The sequence below is a fragment of the Emydura macquarii genome, unplaced genomic scaffold (genome assembly GCF_026122565.2).
Source record: "Emydura macquarii macquarii isolate MOO-44397 ecotype Brisbane River unplaced genomic scaffold, CSIRO-AGI_Emac_v2 contig_67, whole genome shotgun sequence".
In the NCBI taxonomy this organism is placed as follows: domain Eukaryota; kingdom Metazoa; phylum Chordata; order Testudines; family Chelidae; genus Emydura; species Emydura macquarii.
Genome location: NW_027130204.1, coordinates 3,685,728 through 3,700,590, shown reverse-complemented (window position 1 = coordinate 3,700,590; position 14,863 = coordinate 3,685,728).

Below are 14,863 nucleotides of genomic sequence, written 5' to 3'. Positions count from 1 at the left end.
TGTGGGAGGATATGAGGATGAAATGTGGGGAGGGCAGTAGTTTCCCTTGTCTTCATCCTCCTTTTCCTCCATCTCTATTTATTAGGGGCAGGGAGTGGGTGGTGGGGGAGACATACTCAGTGGAGGCTACTGGTTAGCTGAAGTTTGTGCATCAGAAAACAGGGAAGGGATGGTAGGGTCAGAGCTAACTTGCAGTGGTAGAGGGTGGGAACTGGAGAGAACTATAAAAGGGCCACAAATGGGTAAAGATCTTTCACAGTCAAATGACCCACTTTTGCATTTTGAAAGGAGAAGAAGGACCCACCCCCCAACCAAACAGGACCCTGTGACAACTTCCACTACAGTGCCCCTGTCTTTCACTCTGAAAAGATCAATCTGCAGGGAAGGGATGAAAAAAGAGCCTGCTACCAGCAGTCCCGCCACTTATCTTGGGCACCAGCTACCACTTACGTTGCCACTGATTGTGGGCTTCCTTGTGTTTTAGGTTGCCAGGTCTGAGCAGAGATGGGAGGAAGAACTTAAAATGTCAGCAATACAAAGACGTACCAAATATGTCATAACTATGTGCTAAGCATCAGGAGACCCAGCATCCCTGGGCTAATGGCTACACTGGATATTGTATGACAAATCCTTGTTTCTTGGGAGAAGCTAAGTCATAAATTCTTTAGAGCCAATTGTCTTCTGAACGCATCACTCCACCAGATTCTGCCACCGACTGTATTAGCGACGGTCTGTGTCCGTAATCTCTGTGAAGATGGAGATGGTATGGCTGTATTTGTTTATTTTTGGGATCTCCTTAAATGACCTTGTCTGAGCAACAAAGCTGTAAAAATGTAACTTCTTGCTGTAACAGCCAGGCTGAAACGTGCGAGCTAGCACTCCCTCATCTGTCCTAACACTGTTCTCACCCAACCCAAAGCTCTCGGGGAGCACACTTTGCAACTAAAGGGCAAAAGAATCATCTGCAAACCTGGGAGTGAAAAGAAAACAGCAAGGGTCAGACGTCGCTGCTGCGTCAAGGACATGAAGTATCCGTGCGCCATGGCCACTAGAGCATTGTTCCCATTTAGGCATCTAAACAAGGGCCACATGTTCAAGCGACCTCAGCATGTGGGTGCTATTGAAAATCTGCCCTGATGGTGATATTCAATACGCACATGGGACAAGGGCTGCTCTTTGGAGCTAGGATGGATTCTTAACGTTAAACAATGTTTTCAGTGACCCAATTCTAGACCCTACATGAGTCCCGTACGAGACTCCGATTCAGGGAGGCACCCACCTCCCCCCAACCACAAGCTCTTTTAAAACAGCCCAAAAACATTAAGCATAAAAAATTATAGGCACCAATATTCCTAAATTCCAGCTAGCCAAAGACAGCCAAAGACTAGCCGAGTTTCACCCAGTGTGAATTTCCCTCCTTAACCACAAGCTTCACAGGTGCATTTATATGTTCATCTGTGTATTTTAAAGAGAGTGAAAATGTCCTTTGATACTGAACCTTCACGGCTTCTCACTCCTGTATTCGAATTGCTCTGGTTGGTTTGATGTGCTGTATGGATGAATACCTCTTCTGGCTGTAATCTCTCTGGCTATATAAAAACAAGTCTGCAATGGCTGGCATCTTCAAATCTTATAAACTAAGCGTGTTTATAAGCCTGCTGAGCACTTGGATGGGAACCAATAAAGGAAAACCCACTGAGCTGCAGGTATGGGAGTAGCCTTAGTGACTCACTTGTTTTCTCCAAATCAGTGAGTCTAATAATCTGGTAGCTCCTGTAGATTAACTGAACCAAAGCCCTAGATGTGGACACCCTGAATTTTGGGGAAGTATGGATCCAGATCGAAACCTTATAACTCAGACCCATCTCTAGGTACTATTGAAAGCTCCAGAGGAGGCATAGGTTCTGTGCAAGGCCAGACTGAATGTATATGTGGAGGTGGGGCAGATAGGTGTGGCATAGCTAAAACGCAGAAGCTCCATGTATTGCTAGAATTGCTAGAGGAGTCACTGTCTTTAGCTCAAAGACTGTATGGTGGGGAGATGTCTGGAGAGCCAGGGAGCCTATAATGTCATCTTGGCACAGGGATGAGTGAGCTAGTGTCTATGCTGGGGTCTGGCCCCCTCCCAGCAGTAGTTAGCTTGCATGTCTCAGGATAAGGCTGTGACCCCATTCTAGTAACGTGGGCAGGACTTGGGCCCCCCCATGTACTGTGGCCCACTGGTTCCATGACAACAGGGAGCCTGAGTTACTGTGCACTTTTACACAGTGGCTCAGGGCTGCACAACTGGATGGCAATGATGGTGTCTTGATCTTGTCATTAAAGCCGTCACTTTTTCTAACTGGTTTAAGGTTCAATGGCCAGTACGTGGGTCTCTGTGTGATCATTTTTGAATTGGAGCGGGCAATGGACATGGGCCAACATTAATTGATGTTTTTGGTAGACTCTCACATCTTTTGAAATTGCCCACTGCTGTAAGGTCTGAGAATGTGCCTGTTTCAGTGAATCAAAGAGGCACCAAGTTGTTATTATCAGCAAGTGTAATTTACATGGAAACTGTGCAGAAGACAGCGATTTTCTTTCAAGTAAAGAATCCTGCAGTTGTGAGCACCTTTCTGCAAACTAGGCACATAAACTATAGTCTTGTTTACACTACCACTTATGCTGGCAAAACTTTTGTGGCTCAGGGGTATGAAAATAACACACCCCTGAGCGACATAAGTTTTGCCAGCATAAGCACTTGTGTAGACAGCACTTTGCTGGAGGGAGACACTCTCCCGCCGACATAGCTTCGTGGTTTTATTATGTCATCAGAGAGCTCTGTCTCGTCGACATGATGTGGCCACACAAGCGCTCTTACAGCGGCACAGCTGTACTGATACAGCTGTGCCGCTGTAAGTGTTAAGGGTAGACTAGCTCTAAGCACTTTGCTAGGTAATGAAAAGCCCAGCTGATTGGTATCACACTTGGAGAGAATGTTTGGCATAATCTATCAGGGAAAGCACAATTGTGGTTTCTGCTGTCTTCAGAGAGCTGTAGGGGAAAAGTCTCTCGTGACTGATGAAACTGGCAAATAAATAACAATACCCAGCTGTTACTTAGCACTTTTCATCAGTAGATCTCAAAGTACTTTACAAAGGAAGTTGGTGTTATAATTCCCATTTTACAGCAGCGGATAAATGTTTTACAACAGAGGTGAAATGATTTCCTCAAGGTAGCTCAGGTCAGCGCCAGAGCTGGGAGTAGAACATGGGTCTCAGTCTAGTGGTCTCTCCTCACACTGCCTCAATCTAGGCTGCTAATAAAATCAATCGTGTGAGAAAATGAAGTTGGTGGTTTGGTTTTTTTCTAGATTTTTCGTAGATGGCAGCATTATACATATGCACAGTACCTACTACAATCGGACCCAATCCCTGACTACCAGAGTACAAATAGAATAATGTTGCAACACAAGACTGTGAAAATAGGGCAGTTTCTCGGCGGAAATGTGGAGGTATTTTGTGTGTGTGAGAGTTGGGGGCAAGAAAACTGACAAGAATTCTCAGTTTTTTGCCACTATTACTATTAAAATCTTTAGCAAGACAAGGTGGGTGAAGTAATATCTTTTACTGGACCAGCTTCTGTTGGTGAGGGAGGCAACCTTTTGAGTTTACCAAGAGATCTTCCTCAGGTCTGCGAAAGGTACTCCTGGTGTCACAGCTAAAGTGGAACAGATTGTTTAGCAATAGGAATTAACACATTGTAAGAGACAGTTCAAGGTAAAGTGGGTAGTTAACACCTCTTCGGACAAAGGGAGGGTTAATGGGTTACAGATTGTTGTAATTAGCCATAAATCCAGTTTTTATTGGGTCCATGATTTTTAGTGTCTAGCAAAGTTATGAATTGAAGCTTCCAGGCTCATCTTTTGAAGGTGTTGTGCAGGTTTCCTTTCGCAGATGAGGACTGAGAGCCAGATATGGAGCTATCGGTTTGCGGAAAGCGTTCATGCAGAGGTGATAGAGTGTTTTTGTCTCTCATCAATTTTCTGTCTGAGTTCATTCAAGAGTGTAGTGATTGTCTGGTTTCACCCTCAAAAATATTTGTGCATTGGATGGAAATAATTATAAAGAGAACAAAACCATGTTTTGATTAAATGCATGGCTGGGCCTGTTTGCCCAGCACCTGCTTGGTGTTTGCAATTCTCTACCCCCATGGGGAGTAATCTAATAATAAACATTGATATAGTACCTTTCCTAACAAAAGATACGGAACTATATGAAGGCTTCAGTGAAATGCAGCTGATTATGGGGTGGAACACAGCAGCTGTTCAACAGTGGGCAGGAACAGCATGTAACAGTTTAGCACAGAAAGATCACCCCAGTACAGCTAATTCATATGACTGGGGACATTTTAGGAAGGCAGGATTTAATTATTATAAACCGGGCTGAATTCACAGGTTAACACCCCCATTGTCAGAATTGATTCAAGAATGAAAATGGACCCAGTTCACATGCACACAATTAAACTGATCACTGAATATGGGGTTGCATGAACTTTTTCTCTATTGGATATTAGATGAGCCCTTGAATTTGAGCAAAGAGTGTTTGGGGGAGGGGCACAGAGAGGAGATTGTTGTTCCTTTTTCTGTAGCTATTGAGAAAGGTGCATTAGGAGCTGATGAGCATATCCAGGGACTCACATGGTGGGGGGAAGAGTACACTTTACCGGGGCCTGGAGGCCCTGGGGGGCCCAGCCCAGGCTGCAACCCCCATTACCACGAGGAAAAAAATGTTCATGGCTCATGAGATTGTATGTATGGGATGAAGGATTGTGGTATGTGTGTGGGAGGGGGCCCATGTTACAAGTTGGTACTTGGCCCGAAAAAATTATACTTGGGCCCTGAGCATATCCCTTGTCAGGATCAATTTCCTTTTACAGCGAGCAGTTTAAAGCCTCTATATAGGATCATGAAGGGAACATCTGTAGACCTCAGTCTTCTATTCTTTGCTTCATAGAAGTGATGACATTTTACCCAGGGCCCAAACACAATTTTTTTGGGCCCAGTACAAACTTGTAACATGGACCCCATCCCACACATATCATGGGGGTTGCAGCCTGGGTCAGGCCCTCCAGAGCCTCCAGGCCCCGGTAAAGTGTGCCCTTTCCGCCCCCCATGTGGGAGCCCAGATCTTACCCTGGACTGACCGGGCAAATATGGATAAAGCAAACATAGATACCTTTGTGCAAACCTGAACATCTTCCACTTTGTTGTGACTCGTTTTCACCAAAGCTTAAAATGATCTGATTGCTTCACATAAATGTCACTACCCTGTGATATGAGCAATTGCTAGAATACCCTCTGGCTAGTGTCAATCTAGCTCAAGACACCTTTCCCGGAGCATTTCAGAGCAGGAAAGAGTTTCATGTCTGAACCATTGTCAGAGAAAGGAATCACTTTGTTTTCATTCTTTCTCTACCCTCTGGGTGAAGCAAAAGTACCATAAAGAAACTATAATAAGTCAGCTGGAGATGTCTTTACAGCCTCTTTCTCCTCCCCAAATTGGAATGTGCCTAAGCTCCTTTCTGGTCTGCTTATTTTAATTCCCTGCCAGCCCTTAGCGAAGATATGGAATAACCTTCTAAGAAATGTTATTTAAGGGCTCCGAATTCCAGGAACGTGTTTTTACAAATATTCTGTACACTTTGTCCTGTCTGGGCCTAAACAGGTTTGGCCACAATGATCAGAATTCCCTGGCTTCTGCTCTAAGCCAGAGCTAACAAGACCGCTCAGTTGTGTGCTATAGATGCTATACTGGTGCTAGCTGAAGGCAATTCTTTTTCAGCTCATGGGATGGAGGTCTCTCCTTCTGCAGCAGCAGGAACTGAGTTCTAGCCCTATAGTTACTGTGTTCCCAGTAGCAGTGCAGTATAGTTGCAACTGCAAAATCCTAGGTAGCTGCAAGTTCGTTACAACATATACACTTAGACATTTACTTTGATCTGTACTAGGGAATCTCTTCTCCATGCTGTAGCTCTCTACAGCAAGTTCTATGCTCAGTCCATGCAAGGAATTTGTGTGGATGCTGTTGGTAGTAGAGCTGGGCAACATTTTTCGACCAAAACATTTTTCAGTGAAAAATGCAGTTGGTCAACTGAAACACTTTAGAAATTTGTGTCAATTTTGCTGAATTGTTTCAGTTGAAAACCAAAACTGAAACACTAACTAATTGAAATGTTTATTTTTGACATTTTAAAACATTTACATTTTTCTATTCAAAATACCTTCCGTTTCAAAATTTCTTTTAATTTTATTTTTTTTTAAACAAAAAATGTTAAAACAATGCTTAATCTAAATGAAACATTTTGTTTCAGGTTGAACAAAACATTTAGTTTGATCCAAAGTGATTTTTTCCCCAACTTTTTGATTCCTCAAAAATTTTGAAAAATTACCATTTTTATGTCAACCTGAAATGGAGGGTTTGTTTGTTTGTTTGTTTGTTTGTTTGTTTTCCCCAGAATTGCTAGTGAACGCAAAAATCCACTATTTGCACAGCTCTAATTGGGAGAGCTGAATGAGGAATCAATAAAAAAAGTTGAGAGGAGATATTTTACTCTAGAGACAGTTGTAGATAATATAAAAAACTGTTTTAATAATATAAGACCCAGACCAAAACGCTCACCCAAAGTGTGAACTAAACCTGAGCTGTTCTTAAAAGCTGAACTTTCCTTTTTTGGAGGTCAGGACAGAAGGGGAAGCACCAACTAACTGGAGAGAAATTTTTTTCTGGCCTCACTAGAAGCAGAAAGTGTTGGGAATCTTGGGAGATTTAGTATTTCACATCTGTAGCACACCTTTCCTGCTATCCCAAAGTGCTTTACAAGCCATGCGGCTCTTGGATCAAACGCAGCAGCTTTTTAACAGCATACATCAATACCAGTCAATAGATTAGGACAGGAAAGGAAGAACTTTGTATCCAATTGAAACTACAGGGCATGTTTAGGAAGGCAGAAGGTAGTAAGTAACCTGAGATGGAATTTGGCCAGGATGCCAAGGTTAACATCTCTACCCTTCCAATAAATACCACCAGACCCTTAGTGACTATGAGTGTTTTAGGGCTTCAGGATTACATTTAAATTCCAGCAGCACAGCACAGCTTAGGACAATTATCTCAATACTGACTCACAGAGAAGACTGCCACCGAGTTACTACCAACATCAGTTGCTGTAGTACACAGCTTTAGTTGTCTTCCATGCACATACCTACCCATCTCAGTCATGCTTGGCTTGTGCAATCGGACAGGATTACAGCAGAAGCTTCCATTACAAAACGGCAGGCCCCAGAGATTGAGATAAATACCTGAGGTGAAATCCTGGACTCCCTGGCTGGAGTCAATGAGTATAATGGGGCCAGGATATCAGCCCAGAACTTTTGAGTGCTTGCTGGAACCTCCAAGCCTTTTGAGGTTTGTCCCACATGACTCGTGGACAGCAGCGCTCTTTGTCCAGTCTTGAAGGAAGGCACTTCTACGTGTGGTATCTGAACGCTGATAGAGAAGGTGGGAGCCCTTGACTTTGGATAAGATTCCAAAGCTCTTGGAATTGTTTACAGTAGAATCTGAGCCAAGAAAGATTCTCTTAAAAAGAGAGAACAAAAACAAAATATCCAGAAATGCTGACTTGCACTTTTCAGTCACTCCCTCTTTGGTAGTTAATCATCTCCCCCTTGGAGCCCAACAGACCAGATACATTGCATTCCTCATTTTTTCTTATGATTAGAAAAGAGCTTGCTTTTTTGCATACCATTCTCAGAGTTCAAAGTGCCTTCGTGCTGAGGTGAGTGTGAGGGATACAAGTTTCATTCGTCAGAAGATTTTGAAAAAAATTTCTATATTATGGGCTGGATTCTCTCCCCACCCAACCTCCTCTCCGACTGATCCCATGCCGCCACTTTGGTGACACAAAGGAGTATTAGCAGGCCAGGGAATTTGGCTCTCTTCTCTGTGAACTGCATTGCTGGATGGAAGCGTATCTGATTCTTGGAGTGTTGAACCCCTGTGAATCACTAAAATGCTAGGAGGGAGGGATCAAAATGAATGGAATTTTAAACAGGTGGTGGCTCGCCTTTATTAGCTTCCTATTTGTGTGAAACAGGTGAATTTTAGGTCCTCTCTAGCTTATCAAAAATCATGTGGCTTATCGTTTCCTCTTTTGCCAGAAAAAGTGTGTTAGAGAACAAAGTTATAGCCTAGGAACCTGATTCTCCTTAAGGCCCCTTTAGGCTGCTCTCATAGTGTAAAGGGGTCTTCAAGTGAGTGATATAAAGGGACCTTAGTGTAAATGAGAATCAGTCTCTAGCTATTTATCAGGGTTAAATCATGGTCCCCTAAGGCATCGACATTTCCAAACATTGCCAACTCTAATGGGAAATGTTTGTAAAAACAATCAGTGGGCAAAGAAACATATAAAGTGAGGGTGTATAGATCTACCTTCTATTATTTAATCTAGACAATATTAATTCTTCCCCTTTCGAAGCAACTACAAAAAGACTTTAGCAGTTGATGTAAACCAACTCTCCTATGGACTGAAAGGGTTGTAATGATTAACAGAAACCTATTCCCTGGGCGACAAAAGAAGACCTTGATCCAAAGTCCATGACTTCAATGGGCCTTAGGTCAGGTTCCAAGTGTGTGTTAGAGCCGGGATTAGAACTCAAGTTCTTGACTCCCAGCCCTATGCGCTATCCACAAGCTCCCACAGGTTCAGATATTTAGTGCATAACTAATGTACAGACCTAATTTTTTGCACCCCTGGCCCTCTCTGAAATGGCTCAAACTTTTATCAGGTTGTAGTTTTTCCATATGCTGGCAGTTGGCCTAAAGTGTGAGTTTTCAAAGCTCCTGCTTTAGCGCCAATAACAAAGGCCTTTTTCTTGCACTAAAGGTCATTAATTCTATCGTTCTTGATGCATGGACATTGTTTTTTTTTTTTACAACTCAGATATCTGTTTGTGTGAGGCCAATAATTTGTATAAATTAGCATGACTATTGAATTGAACTCATGCAACTACACCTCACTCAAGGAGAAACTCATTCTTGATAGGTCATTATTATGATTGCTATTTGAGGGTGAGACAGCACGTGTGGGTATATTTCTACCCTCTGCTCTATGGAATCAGACTTGCTCCGGGATTGGTAACTGTCTTCCCTCTTGATGAAGGCTTGAAAAGAAGCTATACGCTCTGATACTGCTGACATACTTCCTTCTTCACCTGAAGGATGAGGCCTGCAGGAGAGGCCTGTGGTTTTGGAGCAGAGGGTATCCCAATAAGCTCTATTTCCCACACCACAGTTTACAATTCTGATGTTTGTGTAAATATAGAGCCACAACTCATTAGGAAGGAACAATTATGGCCAGAGAAGCTGAGGGTGATTTCGTCACTATGCTCCCTGAACCCAGAATACTAAACTTATTTCTGGTGTATTTCCCTTAAAATCAAAGGGTTTACACCAGGAATTAATTTGGACAAGACACTCCTCATTATGTGATGGTCTTGTTCTCAGGTTTATAAACAAGTATAGTAATGCCCAGGTCTAGACACAGTGAGAAGAATGATCAATGAAGCAATAATGCAGCTTGAGTAAACAGGGTGCTTTGCTTTGCATCAAAAAGTGGCCTAGCGATGCTGTATTCTTCTGTTCTGGATTGATCAGGGTAAAAGGAGCAACAGGAAACATGGTGAATTGTTTGCCATTTTCATAGACAGATTTTTAAGGGAATCTCCTGGGCCCCCAAACCCTGGCTTCACACTCCAAAAGGCCCTCAGGAGAACAGCTCACCTGCTGGAACACAACATCCCGTCATCAATCCTGACTCCTGACAACCTTCCTGCAGCTCTGGTCATTTCGGCTGGTTGCTTTGACAAAAACTGAGAAACTGAAGAAGTGATCTGTGTACTAGGACATAATTTTGTTTATTTGGCACCGTAAATAACAATTTGCACTTGTGCAGCACCTTCCCTCTGAGGATTTACAGCCACTTTAGAAATATTTAATTAAGCCTCATAAGCCCTCCTCTGTGTGGTAGGAATTATCTTCATTTTTCAGCTAGAGGAACTGAGGCACAGATAAATCATTTGCCCAAGGTCTCAGTCCACGACAGTCAAGAGTAGAACCAATATCACCTGACTCCCAGTGATGTGCTTTAGATATGTCCATTCTCCTCTCTCACGTATGCTGTGGTTTACAAAACACACGAAGAGACAGTATCTCTTCCCCAAAGCGCATATCGTCTAGCTGAGGCAAATGCAACATATGGGATAAGAGTTCATGGCACAAAGAGCATTGGTGATACTGAAGGTTTTGCAAAAGCAGTGAGATTTGAGGAATGATTTGAATGGAGAAACGGGGGGAACTAATATCTGGGAAGTGGGAGGCTTGTTCCAGGTATAAGGATGGCATAAAAAAGGCACAAAACTAATGGCCTTGCCTACATTTGAAATGTTGCAACTGTGCCACTGAGGCGTGTCAGTGTAGACACTACATACCCCAATGGGAGTGCTTCTCCCATTGCTCTTGTATTTAATCCATGTCCCCAAGAGGCAGTAGCTAGGTCAACAGAAGAATCCTTCCATCCATCTAGTGATGTCTACACAGGGACTTAACTACATCACTCAGGGCGGTACATTTTTCATACCCCTAAGCAATGTAGCTGGGTCAATTTAATTTTCTAGTGTAGGCCAACCCTAAGAATGGGAGAAGAGAAAAAGTCTGGAAATAGGATTGAATGGGACTTAAGCACATGCTGAGGTGCTTTTTGGAATAGGAATGGACCTAAGCATGTCCTTAAAGTTTTGCATGTGCCTAAGTGCTTTGCTGAATCAAGGCCATAAAGAGGATCCAATATCTTGCATAGATTTCCTTTTCTGTACACCTCTGAGAGCTGTATCATTAGATAATGCATCACTGATCAGTGAAAGAGACAGCTCTGCCCCTCCAAGAAACAAGGTGTAAAGACTCCTATTACACATCTGAGATGCCCTTTTCATTCGGCAGATGTCTCAGTTTAACCATAAGCCAAGGCCTAGTAAGCTTTTCCCAACACTTTTTAACATTCTGCAACTCCAACTTCACTGTCCTGAACTGGAAAAAAAAACTTGCTCTATTTGCTGTTGGAAAGAGACACAGAGATAAATAAAACACATTCTAACATTACTGACTGACAAGGTTGATCTGCTTTATATATTCAGACCTACGAGCTACATATGTTAATCCAAAGGCAAAAGTAATTTCTAAAGAGACTGTGCAGCTATTCTTGTGTATACAACATGCTCCAGAACCTCTCCTGTAAACTTAATCCATTGCAACAAATCAAGGTAATCTTGTGAGCCCCTAAAACAATTGAGATTTTTTTCTACTGATCTGCCTGGCTCTGTGGACACTTAGCTGAGTTACAAACCTGCTAACCCACTGATCTTCATAACCTTTGGAAAATTTTGGGCCACTTCAAGAAATGTCAGCCCTCCCTCTAGATGTCAATGGGAAATGCATATGTAGGTCAACAGCAATGGTTCTCAGTGTTCAGACCCCGGGCCAATTGCAGCCCAGTCAGCACACAGCTGAAGCCCATGTGCCATCCTCAGGGCCACAGAGATAGTATTGGATGCGGCCCACATAACACATTGGTAAATAGCTCGAGAACCACTGGTCAAGAAGATGATCAGCCCTTGCTCCCCATCCAACTACTACTGGGGGAGAATGGCTACTGCGGAGCTGGCTGCATTTTAGTGGTGTATGGTTGATACAAAGAGGGCAATATTAAGATTTGGTGATAAGTGGGGGAAACTCCATGGAAGCCAAAGGAATTCTGCCAGTGATGAATTGGCTCAGGGGGTTTAAATCCCTTTGGAGCATTTCTGCTTTGGCCATCTTTATTCAAGATGAGGAAAGCTTGTGTCCATACTGTGAATGAGCAAGGCAAGGAAGATAGATTGGGTCTCACTCATTTCTCTCCCAACAGGAAAATCGTCCTGCTGCAAGTCACAGCTTTTCATTTGCACAATTAGTACAGCGTACAGCTACTATGGTGATGGGTAGTTGGATAGGAAAACCAATTCTAGAGGAGCACGATGAAGCAACATACAAATTCTCATTGTGTTGCTTATCTGATTAACAGGTAAACTTCAAAGACAAGGATCTGGGTTTTTGTAACTTAGCAGCATCCATTTGCCCTATCTGAGAACAGATGTGTCTTTGTTCATGGTACTTGCTTGTTGCTGACTTTTATCTCTTTCTCTTTATTATCAGTTTCTCCTTGCCAACAAGTTCCCAGCCCTGCACCTTGCATTACATTGCATAAATAGCAGGTGTGTTACGAGTGGCTTTCACCTGCCTCTGAAACACAAGGCAATGGGCACTGGAGGTGGCATACTGTACTTGATGGGATCCCAAATAGTCAGAACCCTCCTCTCAATCCCAAGTCTCCTTTGTCACTTTGCCATAACACATAAAATAACGTGACCACATGCATACAGCCGCTGTGGTAATTAGAGGGGATTGAACCAGGGACTCTTCAACACCAAAGCCAAATCCCACCGCCCCTCCCATGATAAAGGAGAACTCAGTCAGCAGCCTGTTACAGACTACTTGGTAGGACTGTTCACTAGGGGAGGCTTAATTACAGGCACTAAACCAATATATTAAGTGCACTTGCCTGGAGGACTGGGCATGAAATTGACACATGCCCCTTTGTAGGTTACCACTTGTAGTACCTGAAATGCAGATCAGGATGTGTACTACAGCCACCAAGTCACTGCCAAGAGGTCTAGGAGCCTTTGCCTGAGATATTTTTCTAAAGGTCACACTCAAATTAACAAACCTTGAGCTGCAAGTTACATGGCCACGAGCTACATGAGCAACACCCAAGGGACTTGTTATTGCTATGACTCATTAGTTATTTCATTATTATTTACTGCTTCTTAGTATTTTATACACAGTTACAAGAGGACAATATCCCTGCCCCAAGGAACTCCAAGCTGAAGAGCCTCAACCTGCAAACTCCATTTATAAAAGTACATCTTCCAGGGACAAGGAATTTTATTGAAGTCAGTGAGACAAATGTTTAGCATGGGAGCCTTTAACAATGTCTAGACAAAGGGCGCAGGGGGAGCAGCAGGGAATGGATGAAATAAAGTCTTTGTTGAAGTTTGGCATGTGTTTTCCAGTCCCAGAAATTGGTTTTGATGAGGTTACAAAATAACATGGGTGTATATGAGAAAGAGCGGTATGGTGTAGTAGGTATGTTTTACTGGAGCTTCTGTTTCTCAGATGGGATGTAAACTGTGTCTGAGCCATTTTTGGGCCATTAAAGATCTGAATGCCCTTTTCATAAAAATAGGGCTGTTAACATTGGGGCCTAAGGCCATAACTATCCACTCATACAGATATACTCTGGTTCCCTAAATTCCCCTGCAGTTTCAACTGGACCTTCATCTTCACTTTCTGCCCTAAACTGCTGTTGGGAGTTGCTTCAACAGCCACCACGTTCCACCCTGGAAGTGGTTGCATATCAATAGTAAGAAAAGTGATTGCTGTACTCTTAACTGTAGAATTTGGAAAGTGCTTTGGGACCTTACAGGTGCTATAGAAATTTAAATTATTATTATTGTTGTTGTCTGTGTATTCAGGTGACTAGTTAAATATAGGAAAAATAGAAAAGAAACTTGAGCCCCAAAAATAACTTAAACTACAGCATGGTTGATAAGATGTTCTTGGGAAAGTTACAGAGCAATGTTCAGGTTCATCTCTTTAAACGTTTTCAGTAACATACTGAGACAGAGATGCCCAGGGAAATATATCTGGTAAATGTCTCTCTTGTTAGCATCTAAGTCTGGCAAAGCAACATTACCACCTTTCCATAAGCTACATTGGAACATCCAGAATCTGCCCCTAAGGCCTGGAGAAATGGTAAGAATGCCCTGCATGTGAATAGAAGAACCCCTTTGCTAATACCAGACTTGCTGTACCTCCATAAAGCTCTAGTAGTCCCTGAATGAGTGAGGAAGTTTAAATAGTAATAATATTCAGCAATATCTATTGGATAGTTGGGTGCTAGAAATTACTAGAACTGTGTGTTCTAATTAGCTATTTTTAAACACCAAAATTGTTCTTCAATAGCTGGTGTCAATCAGCGTAGGTTAAACTGTTCATATTTTGAACAATCTGAAATATGTACCATCAAGTCCCTATGTTATGAATTAATTGGGGATTGAGGAGTTCTTAAAATTGAACATTTCACAATTACAGTAGGTACAACACATAAGATGCAGTCTGGTGCCATGCATCACTTTCATCTTGTCTGTCAAAACACTGCAAAGTAACTTCAGATGCACTGAAGGCATCCAAATGTGAAGGGACATTGACTTGTTATTCATCGACATCGTCATTATGAAATTTTTTTAAAAATTTTTTTTGCATTGGCAAAAATGGTTTGTATAACGGGTCATGCGGGAGACTGGCATTTGCAAAAAAGGTTCTATTGTACTTTTCGTTCAGCTGTATTAGGCACAAGTGGAGCGTTAAGATTACTGTACCGATCTGTCTAATGTATATGTGTCCTGTTGCCCTCTCCTGGTTTGAATGAGAACAGCTCGACTGATATGAGATCCTGACAGTGGTTAAAGCTAGTCAGCTTTGATTTAAATGATAGAGGCCTATGGTTTGGTTGGGAGTATGAGGTTTATGCACTGTTCCTGCAGTCACTGAAGTGCTAAGTGGCTGTGGTGTGCAAGAGAGTGACAAGGAATGTCCAGAATGTCCGTTGATATGGTACTGTCCAAAGTACCGAGGGGGTAAATGATAGGGGACAAACATCTGTCAGGGATGGTCTA